We start from the raw sequence: 16,871 nt of genomic DNA, 5'->3' as shown, positions 1-16,871 counted from the left end.
GTTTAAAGCCTTGGATGTCCAGCCTTAGCTGTGTCATGCTTTTTGGAGGGAAATATTGATTCAGGAATTTTTTTGTCAACTGTTTCCATGTTCTTATGCTGGCCTTAGGTTGGTTATTTAACCACCTTTTAGCTTGATCTTTTACAGCAAATGGAAACAGTAATAGTCTGTAGACATCCTGATCTATTTCCTTATCATGTACTGTGTCAGCAATTTGTAAAAATTGTGCCAGAAACTCTGTAGGTTCTTCCTGTGGAAGACCGGAATACTGGCAACTTTGCTGCACCATGATAATGAGCTGAGGATTCAACTCAAAGCTACTAACTCCAATGGAGGGTATGCATATGCTACTCCCATACGAAGCAGTAGAGGGGTTAGAATATGACCCCAAAGTCCTCCTGGACTGTCCATCTCCACTTATGTCCATGATGGATCTATGGATATAACTTGGACTGATTTACCTTTTTATTTATTTTATTTTATAAGAAGTAAATACTTAAATAAAATAAAATAACTAAAAAGAATTTGAATTTTGAAATAAAATTTTTAATTTTTTTTTTGTAAAAAAAAATTAAAAATAATTAGTTAAAAAAACGAAATTTTTGAAAAAGAGGGGAGATATTTTCGAAAATTTGAGAGAGAGAGAGAGTTAGTTAGGTAGTTTTGAAAAAGTTAAGAAACAAACAAAAAGTTGGTTAGTTAGTTGAAACAAATTTTGAAGAGATAGGAAGTTAGAAAAGATATTTTGAAAAGATATTTTTGAATTTAGGGAGGGAAGAGAAAAACAATAAGATAGTACAAGATTTAAAATTTTTAGATCTAATGCTCCTTGTTTTTGAAAATTTTGGAGGGAAAACACCAAGGAACACCAAACTTAAAAATTTTAAGATCAAGACACAAGAAAACTCAAGAACACTTTGAAGACTCACAAGAACACAAGAACATGAAGGAAGAACACCAAACTTAAAATTTTTAGAAAACCAAACCAAAATTTTCGAAAATCAAAGGGGAATCAACAAGAAAACACCAAACTTAAAGTTTGGCACAAGATTTAATAGAAAAAATATTTTTGAAAAAGAAGGTTTTGAAAAGAGTATAAAAGATTCTAACCCAATCAAATTAATGTTCTAGCCAAATGAGTTATGGGACCTTATTAAAGTTTGGCACAGGATTTAATAGAAAAATTATTTTTGAGAAAGGTTTTTAAAGATATGCTAGCCAATTACCATGAACATAAACACCACGTTCTAATTAACAGAGCTACAAATTTAAAGTGTTTTAACAAGGGATAAATAATAAAAGACTCTAAACCAAAAAAGAGAAGATTTTTCCTAATCTAAGCAACAAAATAATCCGTCAGTTGTTCAAACACGAACAATCCCCGGCAACGGCGCCAAAAACTTGGTAGCACAAATTGCGAATCACACTTTTCACAACGCGTACCACTGACCAGCAAGTGCACTGGGTCGTCCAAGTAATACCTTACGTGAGTAAGGGTCGAATCCCACGGAGATTGTTGGTTTGAAGCAATCTATGGTTATCTTGTAAATCTTAGTCAGGAAGTCAATTATGTTTATCAATTGAATTGTGAGTAACCAGTAGAGCATAAATTAAAAGTTACTTGTTGTGCAATAATGGAGAATATGTTGGAGTTTTGGAGATGCTTTGTCTTCTGAATCTCTGCTTTCCTCTGTCTTCTTGTTCACGCACGCACGTCCCCCTACGGCAAGCTGTGTGTTGGTGGATCACCGTTGTCAATGGCTACCTTCCATCCTTCCAGTGAAAACTACGCTCACGCGCTCTGTCACAGCACGGCTAATCACCGGTTGGTTCTCGATCCGGTTGGAATAGGATTTACTATCCTTTTGCATCTGTCACTAACGCCCAGCCTTCAGGAGTTTGAAGCTCGTCACAGTCATTCAATCCTTGAATCCTACTCGGAATACCACAGACAAGGTTTAGACTTTCCGGATTCTCATGAATGCCGCCATCAGTTCTAGCTTATACCACGGAGATTCTGATTAAGGAATCTAAGAGATACTCATTCAATCGGATATAGAACGGAGGTGGTTGTTAGGCACACGTTCGTGGTTTGAGGAAGGTGATGAATGTCACAGATCATCACCTTCATCACAGTTAAGCGCGAATGAACATCTTAGATAGGAACAAGCGTGTTTGAATGGAAAACAGAAATACTTGCATTAATTCATCGAGACACAGCAGAGCTCCTCACCCCCAACAATGGGGTTTAGAGACTCATGCCGTCAGAGAATACAAAGTTTAGATCTGAAATGTCATGAGATGCAAAATAAGTCTCTAAAAGTTGTTTAAATACTAAACCAGTAGCCTAGGGTTACAAAATATGAGTGGACTATGATGGATGATGCAGAGATCCACTTCTGGGGCCCACTTGGTGTGCTGGGGCCCACTTGGTGTGTGCTGGGGCTGAGACTTTAAGCAATTCACGTGCAGAGGCCATTTGTGGAGTTGAACGCCAGTTTTTGTGCCAGTTTGGGCGTTCAACTCCAGTTTTTGATCCTTTTCTGGCGCTGGACGCCAGATTTGGGCAGAAGGCTGGCGTTGAACACCAGTTTACGTCGTCAATTCTTGTGCAAAGTATAGACTATTATATATTGCTGGAAAGCCCTGGATGTCTACTTTCCAACGCAATTGGAAGCACGCCATTTCGAGTTCTGTAGCTCCAGAAAATCCACTTTGAGTGCAGGGAGGTCAGAATCCAACAGCATCAGCAGTCCTTTTTCAGCCTGAATCAGATTTTTGCTCAGCTCCTTCAATTTCAGCCAGAAAAATACCTGAAATTACAAAAAAACACACAACTCATAGTATAGTCCAGAAACATGAATTTTTCCTAAAAACTACTGGAAATAAACTAAAAACTAACTAAAACATACTCAAAACTATATGAAATTATCCCCAAAAAGCGTATAAAATATCCGCTCATCATGGATCTGTTTGTGGATTTGAGCTTAGCTTTCTATTATTTCAACTTTGGAGGATATTTTTCTCTGAAACTATCCATACTACAAGATAATGATGATAGTTAAAGAAATGGAAATCAAAAGAAAAATAGAAAAGTTTTTGCTTATTAATGTGATGATTTTGTAGGTTGGAAGTGTTCAACTAGCTGCTTCTCAAAGAAAAGCCTATTTAAGAGCTTGAGAAAGAGTTGCAGCCTACACAAGAAACTATTTCTAACCAGGTATGAGTATGACCATGCATTATTTTTACTTGCGATATACTCTTCACGATCCAAGCTAAACTTTATATTATTTATTTAAGCATCAATCTATTTGATGACATTTAATCTTTAAAAATCTCTGTTTCTTTGAGCTATTCCTTTAAAATATTTCAAACTACTGAATCTTTTTCTTGTATTATTTGTTTTTTTTTTCTTTAAATTCCAAGCAGAAAGTAGTAGAATCTCAAAGGTTGGAACTAGAGGCAGCCCTAAAGAGTTCTCATGAAGAACTTGAAAGTAAGAAAAAGGAAGTCTCTCTTCTACAGAACCAAGTAATAGATTTAGAACAGAAATTGCAAGTGATTTGCTGAAAATTATCAGCTAAGGTAATTATCCTCCTAATCTTACCTTTATTTCCAACAAATTTTAAAGGAAGAAAAAAACTGAAATGACAAGATTTGCATCCATTTCAACTTTGCAAGTTGCATAAAATGAATAATATTATAATTCAAACTCCTCATAAGGCCAAAGTATGATTTTCTGGGTTGATGTTTGGGAAAGATTCGGCAGTTTGAGCTCTTGTGTGTTGACTATTGCAACTAGTCAAAGTAATGCCATTGTAACATAGCATTTAAGTACAAGAGATTAATGTTAATAGTATGATTAGAATGAAAAGTTTTATGTGTCTCATGCTGAAGAATATATAACTGAATGTCTATAAAATATACGAAAAATGAATGAATTTGTTATTCAAATGTGCTATAAAAATTTCGAAAATGTAATGTTTGCGATTATGTTATAGGGTGAGGGTGTTGATGCGTGAGCATCTTTCCTATCTTTTCCTAGTGAATTTGCATTTTAATTGTCAAGTTTAATCAAGATTTAAATGCTCTTTAGCCTATGAATGCTACTTTGAGTTGTGTGTAATTTTGTTTATTTCAGGTAGCATTTGGATGGATTTGACAGGCTTTTGTAGCAGAAAAGGGACAAAGTGAATGCTGTTGTCAACCCTGACCTCCTTGCACACTAATAGAAATAACTGGAGCTATAGATGTTCAATTGATGCAATTCTAGTAGCATTGGAAAGCTAACTTCCAGAGCTTTCCAACAATATATAATAATATACACTTCTCTCCCATACTGTACGGCCACATTGGCGCCTAACTTGGGATTATCCAAGTTAGGTGCCAGATGAAGACTTACACGCACACTCTATTCAAGCATGGTGGTTCCTAACTTGGGATAATCCAAGTTAGGCGCCAATTGAAGCACAAGCCGCCCAAGTTAGGCGCCGAAGGAAGCCGCACGAAGATTTTATTCTATTTTCATTAAATCTTTTATTTTAATTACAAATAGAAAAAGATATTATTTAGTTTTAGAAAATATATTTTACATTAATTAGGATTTGATATAAAAGGGAAAAGATTCAGCCCTTCGGGCTCTCTTCTCTTCTCTCCAACCTCATTCCGCACTTTACAATTTTTCAGAACCCTAGTTTTCTCTCTGAGCCATGAGCAACTAAACCTCCACTGTTAAGGTTAGTAGCTCTGTTTATTGTATGGATTGATACTATTACTTTTTAATTTTAATTCATGTATTGATTTCAATTTCAAGAATTTGTTTTTGTTCTTCATCTTATGAATCTGGGTGGAACGGAAGTATGACCCTTATTCTAATTGAGTTTTGTAAACCTTGGAAAAGTAATTTACCTTAACAACAACTTAAAAATAATTTTTCCTAAATTACTAATTATCTGGACTTAACGGGATACCTGACATATAATTCACTTATATTTGGATAATTAGGGTTTCTGTGGCACATAAACTAGTTTTGAACTTAACCCTCTAATCGGAATCAAGTGACCAAGGAATTGGCGATTGATGAAGGTTAGAAGAGACTAAAAAGGTTTAAGGAATTAGGGTTTAGTCACATATAGTTTGCCATGAATTGAATCTTCATGATTAAAGTAGTTGGTAAGAAAAGTTAATCCGGAAAATAAACATCCCTGAAACCTTAACTATTTTACTCATATATTTCACAACCCATTTACTGCTTGCTTTCTGATTTTCTGAATTTACTGTTTAATGCAATTGAACTTTCAAACACCATTTTCTATTTGTCTAAGTAAGCCAATCACTCAATCATTGTTGCTTGATCCATCAATCTTCGTGGGATCGACCCTCACTCACCTGAGGTATTACTTGGTACGACCCGGTGCTGTAACACCCTACCACACAAAGCTTTATACGTAGGATGTAAAACAGAGGTGGCGAGGTGCTACGACTTCTAAAATTAAAATACATACATATAATAGTAGAAAGAATATAATAAACTAGGAGCCTTGGAAAATGGGTAAAACAAAATCGTGAAACAAAAAGCGCAACGCTACAGAAACGGAATAACTTGCTTGTGAAGAGAACTATAACTATTAAACATAAGATAATAAAAGTAGCAATAGAGAGCCAAGGATACAAAATAACAAGCTCATAACTTAGCCCGCAAAGTCAAGGCTGGCCGGAGAATATTTACACATATATACATACATCACCAAAACCTAGATGTACATAAACAAAATCATGTCTCTCCATAAACCTCTAAGAGGATCAAAAGCACAAGATATGCGGAGAGAAACTAAGTACATATATATATATATATATCACTGTACAACAAAATAACCCGGTAACCACTTCGCAGGAGTCCAGACGCCTAACGAGATGCCTCCCGACCTGCATCTGAAAAATAACAACATAGTATGGGATGAGAACCAGAGGTTCTCAGTATGGTAAAGGTGCCATACACATAATATATAAGGTCCTGGGAATGCCAGAGGCAATCCTAGAACGCCGACACTCAGATCATAGAGCTTAAAGTATTAAACAGAAGCCATAAAAGGTGGTTTTCTAAGAGTATCTAAACTTAACTTAACTTAACCTTAAAATCTAAGTTCCATACTACCAAACCTCAATACCTCCATCTCCGTCAGCATTTCACAGACAAATAAACAGATAAAGGAAAGCACAAGAAGGTTACAAGTACTGCAGGTAACAAATATATATTTAGCAAGGCAAGTACATTTAGGCACACCCAATTAATGCACAAACAAGTAATTCATGTAGTATGCATAAGATGCATGCCTGTCCTATGGCTGATGAGGTTCATCTGTCGGTTATCCAGCCAACCCGACAAGTCCGAAAACCTTATACTGTCCCTCGACATGCATCCCCAAGAGTCTATGCGTAGCTTTTTCTCAAATAATCAATATTGCTCAATGGGGGTTAATATTCCCGGGAATTTATAAGTTCCCGGTCACCCTTACGTCGTAGGGTCAACAGAGTATCGAGCTTTCAATCTGGTACACGTGGTGGCAAGCCACGGTTCTTTACCTAGGGAATCTCGTATCTTAGATTATTTAATCATTCAAGCTAAGTATCATACATGATCATTCATTTGATTTATCAGGCCAAGTATCATACGTGATTATCCGTAACATTTCATAATTAATTCATCACTTTTCAACTTTACTTCATCTCCAAGTTATCCCCACTTCCTAGCTTCATCTAATTGTCAGGTTTAATACTATTTTTAACGACTAAAGGAATGAAAATAGAGGTTTAAAAGTTCGAAATAAGGTTTAAAACACCAAAAACCATGTTTGCTAACACAGGGGCCACGCATACCTGTGGCTCACACGTACGTGTGGGAGTGTGAAGATGCAGCTCGTGCGCGCGTCCCTTGTCATGCGTCCGCGTAGGTGAGTACCGCATGTCACGCGTACACGTGAGCCATGCGTACGCGTGGACATGCATGCTGGCTTATTACGCGTACGCATATGGATTTTCGCGTACGCACAGTCAAATTGCATGCCACGCATATGCGTGGGCCATGCGTACGCATTGATGTACGTCTTTCCAAAAAAATTAGATCAACCAGAGAGTTGCATAAACATGGAAAGCTCACCTGTATAATTACATATTACATTCCAGAACTTCCGACGAGCATAACTTGATCGTTTTAAATCGTTTTTCTTCTGTTCTTTGAACGGCATAAACTTCACGGAACCAATTTTCACTTAAAATAACTTGGAATCAATTTGGGGTTCCGGAAGATAAGTTATAGCCCATCGAAGTTCAGCCTAAAAACCACTTTTGTAAACTCATTAAACCTCATTTTAAATAAACATTTCCATTCCATTCTTTACCCAACCTATCATTACCAATCCAAACAATAGCAATAAAATTCAACAAAGCACTACATCATCTCATCAACCACCATTCAATAACCTTACACAATTTTATATTTCAACAACTCCATCATACTTTCCTTCAATAAACTTTTAACCATATAATCAAATCACTAATTATCCATCAAGCATCAAACCAACATGTTCATAACAATTTAGTAAACATTATATATATATATATATATATATATATATATATATATATATATATATATATATATATATATATACATACCTGCATTCCAACTTGTCCTATGGTCATCTAGCCTAAGTTTTCACAGAACATTATATATTAAATGCAAGAAACCTAAGCCATACCTTGACCGATTTTCACGTAGTGACCAAAGCAATTTAATTAAAACCAAGACAGCCCCTCAAAAGCTCAATAAACTCTAGGCTCAGCTTCCTCCAAGTTCCAATATTCACAATTTCAAGCTCCAATTTTTTATTCATAACACATATATACCCAATTTAATTTCCAAAACACAAATTCAGAATATTTAGATAGAATTATTATATCCTCACCTTACCAAAGCTTCACATAGGCTAGAGTGAACACTTTTCTCAAGCTAATTGGATCCTAAAACATCAAAGAACAAAGAAATTCAATATCCCCACTTAATTTTCCAAAATTGGGAGAAGAGGTGCCTGAGAAAAATAAGCGAGTTACCTATGAAATTGTTCCGATAGAAACGTAGAGCTCGACACGATGATCACGTAGCCACAAACGGTGCGACGATCGGAGCTCGGACGGAGGAGTTACGGCATTTTGAATTACTGTAAGGGTTTCGGTACGCTTCTCTTCTCCTTCCTCCTATTGCATTGCTGCCTCTGCTGTGTTTGAAGAAAGAAATGAGGTTTAAGCTCATTTAATGGGTTGGTCCGGTTGGGCCCACGCGCCCATTTTGGGCCTAGTTCAACCGGTTTGGTCCGTTCGGTCCAATCTTGGACCGATTTCTTCGAAATTAGTGTCAAAATTCTCGTTTCGATGAACTCTATCCTAATTTAATATAATATTCGCATTTCTAATCTTCTTTATTAAAAACTAATTTATTGACTAATTATCTACTAATTTAACGGAGTTTACATCCTACCCACCTAACAAAGAATTTTGCCCTCAAAATTTAAATGTAGTTACCTGAAAAGAGATGTGGGTAGTCCTTCTGCATATCTGATTCAAGTTCCAAGTGCGTTCCTCAATACCAGTTCGACTCTAAGCTACTTTTACCAATGATACTTCCTTTCCCCGTAATCGTTTAATGCTAGTATCATCAATTCTCACTGGGTTTGCTGGAAGTGTTAGATCTTCTCTCACTTAAATCGGTTCCGGTTCCAAAACATGACTTGTGTCAGGAGTATACTTCCGAAGCTGTGACACATGAAACACGTCGTGTAAGTTCGAGAGATACGGTGGTAAGGCAATTCTATAAGCCAGTGGCCCAATTCTTTTCAGGATCTCAAACGGTTCAATATATTGGGGATTTAGTTTCTTAGTATTAATAGCTCTTCCCACTCCCGTAGTTGGTGTATCCTTCAGAAAGACATACTCTCCCTTCTTCAATTTCCAAAGGCTTTCGCCTTTGATCAGCATAACTTTTCTGATGGCTCTGGTCTATAAGCATTTGGCTATGAATCTTCTTTATCTGCTCAGTAATTTCAGCTATCATCTCAAGCTCTAATAAACTTCTTTCTCTAGTTTCATACCAACATAGCGGTGATTGACATTTTCTGCCATACAGAGCCTCATATGGAGCCATTCCAATGCTTGCATGGTAGCTATTATTATTAGCAAACTCCACTAATGGCATATACCAATCCCAGCTCGCCAGCTGGTCCAAGACACAAGTCCTTAACATATCCTCCAAGGTCTGTATAGTTCTCTCTAATTGACCATCTGTCTGAGGGTGATACACAGTACTCAAACTAAACTGAGTTCCAAATGCACGCTAAAAAGCTCCCCAAAACCTTGATGTGAAACAAGGATCTCTGTCAGATATAATGGTAGAAGGCACGGCGTACAACCTGACAATCTCTTTTGTGTACATTCGGGCCAATTCCTCCATTGTGCAACTTATTCGGATGGGGAGAAAGTGAGCTGATTTTGTCAGTCGGTCCACGACCACCCAGATAGCGTCACAACTAGTCCGAGTCCTAGGCAAATTGATAAACCACTATTTTATGGTTTATAATGTGTTTAATTGTGTGGTTTTATCATGATCTTTACCCACTTATTCATATGATTAGCATGCATTTATATTTCCTTCCTAAAATTATTACATGATTGAAAACTTGCTTCCTAGAGACTTTTAATTATGTATTTTAATTCTCCTTTATTCTATTCAATGCCGTGATCTTTGTGTTAAGTGTTTCAGGCTTTATAGGGCATGAATGAGTTGGAGATTGGAAAGGAAGCTTGCAAAAATGGAAGGAACACAAGAAGTTGAGGAGATGACCAGCGAGAAGTGACGCGGCCGCATGGCTCACGCGACCGCGCGGAAAAGAGGAAATCGCAATGACGCGGCCTCATGGCTCACGCGACCGTGCGGATTGGAATAGCATAAGTGACGCGGAGGCGTGGACGACGCGCCCGCGTGGCAAAGCAAAATGCCACATGACGCGTCCACATGAATGACGCGATCGCGTAACATGCGCGATCTGCATAATCTGCAGAATTCGCTGGGGGCGATTTTGGGCCTTGTTTTGACCCAGTTTTTGGCCCGAAAAAGCATACTAGAGCCAGAGGACATGCAGAAACCAAAGACAACATTCATTCTACACAGTTTTTAGTTTTTAGATCTAGTTTGACTCCTCCTCTAGGTTTTCTCTCTACACATTCGTAGTTCTTAGGATTTTTATTTCTATTGCTCTTTGCATTGGGATATTGAGAAGAGTTATTACCTCATCAAGACTTCGTCATTCTAGTTCGTTTTCTTTACTTGGCTTTACTCTTCCATGTCCTTTAATTTACTCAATTTTACTAATGGATTATTTTAAGATTTATTAATACAAGGGTTACTTTTATTTTTAATTGATTTCTTTGAGTTTTATTTATCATGTCTTTCTTTAATTCCCTTTCCTATGTTATGAGTTTTATATTCACAATGAGCGAGTAGTTCCCTAACTTGATGGGGAGTTGATTGAAAGGAACCCTTGAGTTGGAATGCTCAAAAGAGAAATTGTAATTGGGTTTATTGTTGGATTGCTCTCTAGTCACAAACGTCAGTCCTTCCAAGTAAGCGGATTGGGACTTGTGAGTAGAAACATCATTCCAACTTGTTTGACTTTCCCTTACCTAGTAAGGGATAAATAAACAGAACAACCTTCAATTATCAATTAATCTTGAGAGTACTGCAACAAAAATAGGGCTTCCAACTAATCTACTCCCAGTCAAGGCCTTTATTTAAATTACTTAATTTTCCTAATTTAATTTCCTATTTATTCAACTCAAACTCTTTTTGAAAATATCTGATTAATAAAATAGCACACCTTTCTGCAACTCGTTGGGAGACGACCTGGGATTCATACTCCCAGTATTTTAATTTTAATTCTTGTGACAACCCTTCTAAATTGATAAGCGGATTTCTGGTTGGTTAAGAACTATACTTGCAACGCACAACCTATATCAATTCTTAATTAGCCAATATCCGCCACGTCAATTTTTGGCGCCGTTGCCGGAGAGTTGCAATAGAGTGCTAAAGTTATTGATTGGATTTTATTTATTTGTATTTTTTTTATCTTGCTACTATGAGCTACTTGTTTCTTTCGTTAGATGACACGCTCACTTCCTGATCTAAACTTGCCAGTATTCGATCCTGAGATTGAAAGAACTATTTCACGAATAAGGCAAGCTCGGCGTCGGTTAGTCCTTTCTGAGGGCGGATCTGAAACGTCACTTGAGAAAGAAACCTGCCCCCGTTCTACTGATTTGGTTGATTTACGTGCAGGTAACATGGCAGTAGCTAGGAGAGTTACTATCCAGGAGGCTGGAGCCACTGATTTTACAATGCAACCATTTCAAGCGCATCACCCAGCGATGGCTACAGACTTTGAAATAAAGACCGCACTGCTCAATTTGATGCCCAAGTTTCATGGCTTGCCTGCTCAAGAGCCTATCAAGCACCTGAGAGATTTTCAAGCAGCCTGTTCTACTGTCAAGCGTGATGGTGCAGATGAAACTTCAATTTTGCTGAAAGCTTTCCCGTTTTCTCTTGAGGGGAAGGCGAGAAAGTGGTACTACACTCAACCAGCAGCAACTGTATCCAACTGGGATACACTGAGAAGAGAATTCTTGGAAAAATTCTTTCCAGCTAAAGTTACTGATAAACTGAGGAAAGACATTTCCATGATTGTTCAGGATGAATCTGAGACTCTCTATGAATACTGAGAGCGCTTCAATAATCTTCTGGAAGCATGCCCCCACCATATGATTGACAAGATAGTATTACTCGGTTACGTCACACAGGGCATGAGGCCCCAAGATAAGACCACATTGAAAAGTGTTAGCAATGGGTTTATGAAAAAGTACAAGACCACTGATAAGGCATGGCAATTGATCAGCGACTTAGCTGAATTTACTCGGAATCACAGGCAGAAACAAGGCCGTTCAAAAGTTGTTGCAGAAGTGTCCTCTAGCAGAGAGACTGTTGCTCTGACTCAGAGTATCTGTGAAATGACCAACTTGCTGAAGCAGATGCAATTGAATCAACAAAAAGTTTAGCAAGCTCAACCTTCTCCACCACAGCAAAACCAACAGTTAGTCCCGCAGAGAGTTTGCAGAATTTGTGCTGATTATAGCCACTATACTGATGAATGTCCGCAGCTCCAGCAGGAAGACAACACCGTGGCAGCCACTCATAACTTCTATGACCGCCCTGACTCAAGCTCTAATTGTGAGAGGACCAGACTGGAACCAGCCATTCGAAATAATGTGCGACGCTTCCAACCATGCAGTAGGAGCAGCATTGGCTCAGCGTGAAGGTAAGGATCCTTTTGTTATTGCTTATGCGTCTAAAACTCTAGATGCCGCACAGTCCAATTACACTACTACTGAGAAAGAGCTTCTTGATATTGTTTTTGCTCTGGATAAATTCCGAGCCTATTTACTTGGTACTAAAGTAGTAGTGTACTCAGACCACGCAGCTCTAAAGTATCTATTAGCTAAAAAGGAGTCCAAACCAACACTTATACGTTGGATACTGCTATTACAAGAATTTAATTTAGAAATTAAGGATAGGAGTGGTAACCAGAATCTAGTGGCAGACCACTTGAGTCGCCTTGAGCACATTTCAGATGACCCCACTCCTATAGCTGATAATTTCCCATTTGATAATCTGCAAGCAGTATCTGAGGTAGTCCCTTGGTATGCACTTGTAGCTAATTATCTAGTTAGCCGCACTTTTCCTCCAAACTTTTCTAAGCATCAAAGAGACAAGCTAAAAAGCGAGTCCAAATATTATATATGGGATGACCCATATTTATGGAGATGTGGCGCTTACCAGGTAATTAGACGGTGTGTGCCTCAATCAGAATTCCAGTCCATCTTAGAGGCATGTCACTCATCTGAGAGTGGAGGACATTTTGGTCCTCAAAGAACAGCTAGAAAAATCTTAGACTGTGGATTCTGGTGGCCTACACTTTTTAGAGATGCTGCTGAATTTTGTAGATCTTGTTTCCCATGCCAAAAATTTGGTAATATATCCAGGAGGGATGAGATGCCTCAACAAATTATGCTTTTCTGTGAAATTTTTGACGTCTGGGGCATTGACTTCATGGGTCCATTTCCAAATTCTAATAGTTATTTTTATATATTGTTAGCTGTGGATTACGTTTCCAAATGGGTGGAAGAAATTCCTAGCCGCACTGATGATGCTAATACTGTTGTTTCCTTTGTGAGAAACCACATTATTTGTCGCTTTGGATCACCACGAGCAATCGTGAGTGATCAAGGCACCCATTTTTGTAACAGGAGACTAACAAAATTAATGAAGAGGCATGGAATCATTCATAAGGTTGCAACAGCATACCATCCTCAGACTAATGGGCAAGCCGAGGTGTCAAACAGAGAGATAAAGCGTATCTTGCAGAAGATAGTCAAACCTCATAGAAGAGACTGGAGCACCAGGCTACAAGATGCACTTTGGGCGTATAGAACCGCATACAAGACACCCATTGGGATGAGTCCTTTCCGCTTAGTCTATAGAAAAGCTTGTCATCTCCCTGTTGAAGTCGAGCACAAAGCCTTTTGGGCAGTAAAGGAGTGCAACATGGGAATTGAGGAAGCCAGAGCTGAAAGGAAATTGCAACTGCAAGAATTGGAAAGCCTTCGCCTAGAAGCTTATGAGAACTCCAGACTATACAAGGAGAAGATGAAGGCTGTACATGATCAGCACATTAAGAGAAAAGAGTTCCAACCTGGGGACTTAGTCTTCCTTTACAAATCTCGACTGAGACTCATGCCAGGCAAGTTGAGATCAAGATGGGATGGTCCATACAGAGTAAAGAAGGCTGAACCGTACGGAGTTTATCACCTAAGCCATCCTTCAAGCTCTGAACTTATCAAAGTTAATGGACATCGTTTGAAGCTATACCATGGAGAGAGGATGCAAAAAAACAAGGAGCTCGAGATCTTCCTCTTTGAAGATCCCCACATAGCCAAAAACTGAGCTAGTGGAGCGTCCAACTTACAGACGTTAAAGCAAAGTGCTAGGTGGGAGACAACCCACCATGGTATGATCGTTCTTTTCTTTATTTTTATTTTTTCTATTGAATAACTCTTCTCTTTATTAGTACATTTCGTGCATCTGTATTTACATACTTTTATTTCAAAAAAAAAAAAATTTTACGCGACGCGACTGCCTCATTGACGCGTCCGCGTCGCAAGGAGATGGGAGAAAATAATAAACGAACAGAGAGTCATGAAGGAGCGTGGCTGGAGGCATGCCAATGGCACAAATTGCCCCACGCGACCGCGTCGCCGACGCGTCCGCGTCGAGTGGGAACATTGGCGTCCCATGCGACCGCGTGACCCACGCGGCCGCGTGCCATGGAATTCGACGTCAAAAGGGTGCACGACCGAAAGTTGTGCTAGAGTGGTGCTGGATTGGTGCTGAACGCACAATCCTTCCCACGCGGCCGCATGACCGACGCGACCGCGTCATATCCTTTTCATGCCCACTCACGCAATCGCATGCCCCACGCAATCGCGTCACCTATGATTTGGCAACAATATAATTTCGAACAGAGAGTTGTGCGAGCGCGAGGCTGCCCTCGCGCCAGAAGCATAAAACGGGTCACGCGACCGCGTGACCGATGCGACCGCGTGACCGACGCGACCGCGTCAATTATTATAAGCGCAAATCACACGACCGCGTGCCCCACACGACCGCGTCGCTTGCGCCGCACAGCTTCCCTGATTTGCGACTTATCTTATCTTTTTCTCCTCAAATCCTATTTTCTCTTTTCCCTCCTTCTTTCTTCTTTCTACCTTCTTCCTTCTTTCTCACTTTCTATTCTCTCTCTCTCACCCCCATTAACAAGGTTTTCTTTTCTTCTTCTCTCCTTACTTTTCTATTTTTCTTCTTATTTTTATATGTTATCTTCTTTTCTTTTCTTTTTACTTTCATTATTCATATTTTTTTTCTTTCTTTTTCCTTTTTACTTGGTGTTAGAAATTTATTTGAGTCATTATTTCTCATTATATGCTTGTGGATTGTTCTAAATTTGTTTGGCAATTATATATTTCTTTTTAAAGGGTTGCTTGCATGTTCAATTTAATACTTTCCATACATTATTTCACCATGCATGCTATGTGTTTGTGAAAAAGCCCATATGGCATTATGCACTTTTCTACGTTATTCTATTCTACTATTAAATGCCCATTTTCACAAAACTCCTTTTATATTTTATTCGTTAAAAATAATTGTCAATACAAACGTGATGGTTTGTTACAAGTGATGCTTGATCTATGCTACTCGTGCCTTTGCCAGCATGCCAATAAACACCTTGCATTCTCTTGTCGTCATATGCACTAACTATTTTCCATTAATGATTTTCACATGTAGTCATGACCATGTGTTAACATCATTTACCTTTAAATGTGCATTCATAACCATCCTTTTCCGTTCTCTTCCTTGCTCTATCTCTTTGAATTTAATTTACTTTCTCTTCCCTTTTTTAGAATGGCCACCAAGAAAGGAAAAGAGAAAGCTACTCCCAAATCAACAACAAGAAGAGGAACAAAAAGAGCACTAGTGGCAGAACCCTCTTCAATTGCAGTAAAGCCCTCAACAAAGAGACTAAAGAGGATTATAAGGGTTGATGATAAAGAAAAAGCCTTCCCAGTAAAGGACACTGCGCGATTTTCCAATCGCTACTGTAAGCAGATGTTCCCCATCCTGGCAGAAAGGAGTTACAACAATGAATACCTTCTTCTCCTCCCAAACCATATTGCTACATTTGTTGAGCCGCAAATTGCACAAAGACAATGGGGTTTCCTACAGAGACAGCCGAGGCAGGTCAATCTTTCTTGGGTAGTCGAGTTCTACTCCAACTTCCACCTGCCAACCCTGCAGTCTGTCTTTGTCTGTCAGAAGCAAGTCCCCATTACAGAAGAGGCCATTCAAAAAGCTTTAGGTCTTCCCCCTATTCCAGAAGGATTCGATGCCTTTCAAGAAGCCGCACTCAAGCGCCAGATGTACCAATTTGATTGGGACGCCGTTCTCAGAGTTATCGCACTACCTGGCAGCCGTTGGATCTACGGATACCATCGTACCCGCCCTAAGGGAATCTCAGCTTCAACACTTACCTTGGAGGCTCGCGTATGAGCACAGATCATGTCCCATTACGTCTTTCCGAGAACTCACGAGTCCTCCTTCACTGCGGACATGGCCGTTCTACTATGGTGCATCCTTACAGACCAGCCTCTGAACCTACTAAGACACATCCGGAATGCCATGAGACACGTACAAATCGCAGGCAACTTACCTTTCCCCGTCTTGGTCTCAGATCTTGTCTCAGCAGCCGGAGTCTCCTTCAGAGTTAGGGACACCAAAGCCATGCTTCCACGGGATGATCAATATGTCCCTAATGGGAAATACATCAGACTTTCAGCAGCCACTACAAGCCAACCTATTGAACTAGCTGCAGACATTCCTCCTTTCACACCACAAGCACCTACAACAACTCAACTGCTCCATCAGATACTTGAAAGGTTGGATCGGCAAGAACAGAAAGTGAAACTAAGGGAGCGCCGTAACGAGCGCCAATTCAAACACCTCAAGAAGCTACTTAAGGGAAAATTCAAGGACTCAGACACCCCGAACTCCACTTTCTTTACCAGCACAGGGAGCCATGATGGTCCCGACTGTGGAGATACTGCTACCAGCCCACCCCTGTTCCTGACAGATGGCACCGACGACGGTGCAAAGCCTTAAG

At 39.2% G+C, this 16,871-nt stretch overlaps 1 non-coding gene across 1 annotated transcript; it reads right to left on the bottom strand.

The window, feature by feature from the left end:
• Nucleotides 1–11,760: 11,760 nt before the first annotated feature.
• Nucleotides 11,761–11,868, bottom strand: LOC148577406 (small nucleolar RNA R71). Its single transcript, XR_015904234.1, has one exon. It is a non-coding gene; the product is annotated as a small nucleolar RNA R71 (small nucleolar RNA).
• Between the last annotated feature and the right edge of the window lie 5,003 nt (nucleotides 11,869–16,871).

This window comes from Arachis ipaensis, chromosome B1 (genome assembly GCF_059453495.1).
Source record: "Arachis ipaensis isolate K30076 ecotype BB chromosome B1, ASM5945349v1, whole genome shotgun sequence".
NCBI lineage: Eukaryota > Viridiplantae > Streptophyta > Magnoliopsida > Fabales > Fabaceae > Arachis > Arachis ipaensis.
This window is presented reverse-complemented; position numbering and strand designations above follow the sequence as displayed.